This window comes from Oryzias melastigma, unplaced genomic scaffold (assembly GCF_002922805.2).
Source record: "Oryzias melastigma strain HK-1 unplaced genomic scaffold, ASM292280v2 sc00204, whole genome shotgun sequence".
NCBI classification, from domain to species: domain Eukaryota; kingdom Metazoa; phylum Chordata; class Actinopteri; order Beloniformes; family Adrianichthyidae; genus Oryzias; species Oryzias melastigma.
In genome coordinates, this window is record NW_023416880.1 from 66541 (window position 1) to 70569 (window position 4029).

Sequence of the window (4029 nt, forward strand, 5' to 3'; positions counted from 1 at the left end):
GATAGCTTGACAAATAAATTAAAGAAAAAAAATGTTTTTCCTTGTGCAGTTTTTCCAGATTTCTAGTTCAGTTTTATAACTTTTCTAGCCAGCCAGATAGCTGTGCTAGCATGATTTTCTAACCATCTTTAGACTTATGACACAAAGAGCAAACACATACAGTTAGGAAACTGGAGTGATAGGTGCTGGAAATGGACCTCTATAATACTAGATAATGCATCAAAAACCAGACATCTGCAGCTACAACTGTCTTTTTTTCCGATTCAAATATCACATGAATAGCATAAGACTAGTTCTGATTTTTTTGATCTTCATTGAAAAAAATGTGCTTTCCTTTTAAAAATAAATATATCTACATGTTGCAGCAGTATGTGTAGCTGCAGTCATCACCTTCACTACCTGGGGAGGATATCAAAACGGTTGGTTCACCCTATAGGGATGTGAAGAACAGTGCCCCATCCCGCCCTGCCCTGCCCGCTTTCTGGTTGACAGCAGTCTGGTTGTTTTGGTAAGATTAGCAATGTCTCCCTAAGAGTGATTGGTGACATATTTTATCTTTATTGAGCTATTATTTGTGTTCAGTCATCAAACAGAGCACTCCAGCATCAAGAACAGTTTGCTGAGCTCACTGCGAATTTTTTCTTTTTTTTCCTCCAGCCATTCAGATGATATTGGAGCACTTCAGGTGTTTGTGTTCATGCTTGTTTGTATTAATTTTTAACCTAAATATTATCCATTTTAGGTGCAGAAAAGGTATCACCGCTGTTTTTTTCTTTGCTTTAGGCTTTGCGACGTCTGCTGCCCCCTGTGCTCCTCCTCGGCCCCCAGCAGGTTCAAGTGGTTTGATTCCTTTGACTGCCCCACTTACCCTGTTTTCTTTTTTCCTTCTTAGAGCAGAGTGCTTGGGCGGAATGTATCGTGTGACGACAATGGAGGCTTGTTTGTGTGTTTCCTGGTGTGGAGCCCATCCTCTTTACATGTGTGCACGTTACTGAATATGTTTCTTTCCCTCCTGTCCTACGCTCAGTGCTCTCCAGATAAGCCTTAGCCTAAGTAGGGTTTTTCCCCCTTCCTTGTATGGTTTATAATTCTTTATTTTGACATAAAAGACTGTCCCTGGGTTTCCCGGACCCCATATTCCAGAGTAGGGCTGCCACGATTATACAAGTAATCGACGAATAATTTGGTCGTCAAAGCGTTTTTTTGTTTATTTTTCTCCTTGTTTTAATCTTAAAACTACGGTTCGTGCTTTCTAATGCCGGGTCTGCCATTCTCTTTGTCACACATGCGCAATGGTGCTAATCCGGTCAGCAGTGATGCCACAGGAAGTTCTCGGTAGGCTCATAACAACACGCTCGCTCGAAAATGTGGGAAACATAAGGAAAATAAAAGAGGAAAAAGTGTCAAATGTAATTTCTAAGACAGAACTTGTGTTCCATGAGAGCACTATGGCGATAAATGATCACCTGAAGATGAAGCATGTTGAGACAGTTTGATCACGCTGAACAGAGAGCTTCGTCTAACTAAGCTAACATCGGCGCTAACACAGCTAGCTCTGCCGCGGCTGTCATTACTGCGCTGTTTGGAGATGAACCAGAAGATCTGCCGCAGATCCATGTCTACGGCGCTTCTGTTTGCATAGTGAACGTTTCATAATCTGCGCTCTTCTAACCAAACGCCGCGAGGACGGCGCGGATCACGTCGTTCGGTTCGAAGAGTGGATTATGAAACATTCACCGCGCAGACAGGGAGGCTGTGTGTCGGTACGGATCTGCAGCAGAGTTATGGAACGATTTAAAACTACGAGTCCCAGAAGTGAAGTATGGAAGCTTAAACTGTTCATAATTAAATAAATAAATACAAAATTATTTAATCAAGCAACACTCCAATAAAAGTCTTTTCAATAAATAATTGACCATTTTATTATGAAATACATTTCATTAAAATTTAAATGGACCATTTTATTATGAAATATATTTCATTTTTACTTTAAAACATAATTTTTATGTTAAAAACATTTCATAATAAAAATATATATCATAATAATTTTTTTTCATGTTGGATATTATTATAATCATGTGGGGGTTTCTTTTGTTGAAATTTTTATTTCAAAATTACTGTTTTCCAAAGTGTCCTTTTTATTTCACAATGCTGTTTTTCAGAACAACGTATTTATTTCATGATGAGCTTTTTCCGAATAATAACTCTGTCTGTCAATAACTGAAAGTGGGCGGGATCTAAACGTTCATTGGCTGATCCTCTGAAATCGACTTGTATGCCTAGACTCCTGCTCTACTGTGTGTCGCACAATTAAAATAAACATTTTTTTTCTTTCTTCATTTAGTCTGAAAGCATCATCGTTATTGTCACTTAAACTAACCGACATTTGTGTTTGTTTATGAGGGAGAAAATAAAGGAACATTATTTTTATGGTTGAGAATCTTCGTTTCTGGAAACTTTTGAACTTTTGACCGTCCTCCACCGGAAGTAGTCAGACTGTGATCACGTTCTAGCTTTACGGGAGTCATTCGGGGCCCAATTAAAAAGGGTCCGGGCGGTCTGTCAGAATCTACCCTAACCCAAACCTTGACGCGGCACCGACGCGGGTCGGGTCGGGTCACCAAATCCTGCTGATCGTCCGGGTCCGGGATCGTTCCGTGCACCGGAAACGTTGATGTTTCATGATTTTGGAGCCCTTTTGGGGGAGAAGTCCAGCAAAACAGACAAACTACGAACCGTATGTCCAAAATAAATGTATATCCTGATAGTAACGGGTGCATTTCTCGCTAGAAATATTGGCAAAATAAAGACTAGTCCACAAAATATTTTATTCTGAGTGATTTTCCACCGAAAAAGAGTGAATATCCCACCGTGTTTTTGCTAGCGACAGGCAGAAACTCAAAAGTCACATGATCAGTCACGTGATCCGGCGCACCCCCATAGAAATGAATGAGAGAATGAGACGTAGCAATTCCACAATTTCGACCGTTTTTTTGTGAAACTGCTACGTTTTTTCCTGTGGACAAACGTGGGTACTGAACGTTTTTGGAGGAGACTGGGCTGAACAATATGAAGTATCGGTCTGCGCATGTGCAGTGGATGTAGGTAGTGAAAGAATGAAAGTACTGATGTACATTCTAACATCTCCTGCTTTTCTCCCTTTTTAAAATATAAATTTCCCCTTTTTATTTATTTTCTTTGTTTCTATGGACATCCTGAGGTTTTTTATGTATATCTTCAGTTCAAAGATGTTATTAGTGTTTTGCTTTAATAAATGGGCCTCAGTGAGCAAATATTTTGAGTGTGTTTATATCTGCTAATAGCTTTTGAAATACTTTACACATGTTTTATTAAATATATGTCTAAAGCTTTAAAAAAAGAATTTCAGGCTTTTAATATGTTTTCTGTAGTTGATTCAGATTACCTCATTTGATTTAAGTCTTGTTTTAATGCCAGAAACAATGGAGAAAAGCTGCATGATTCATTAAAATATTAATAAACTATTGTCTTTATTTTAGTTAGAATATAGCTTAAAGACCTCAAGTTTAAGGATAATGATGGTTAAGATGTGTGTTTTACATCCAGTCGCCGCACGAACCGATTAGTCAACTAATCGAAAAAAAAATAGTCGGAGATTAGTCGACTATTGAAATAATCGTTTGTGGCAGCCCTATTCCAGAGGGGCATTTGTTTTCTTTATATCCATCCCATTACACCCACTTTGCCATATAAGTAACAGCAAACTTTTGAACAGTGTGTTTGTGAAGTGTGTGTATACATGGCTAGTGTATGTACACATTTAATTAACTTTTTCTATTTGGATTATAAACCAATAAAAAGATACCACAGTTGGAGTTTTGAGTCTTTGACACCTTGTCATGGTTCGAAAATCCAGTCATTTTAGCTTAAATTGTTTATTAGTTTGTTTTGCTTCAAAACAGAAAATACACCAAGCAACACAAAACCCACAAGCTACTAAATTCTACCTAGGTTTTCTTAATAATACAGCTGACAAAACATGCACAACCC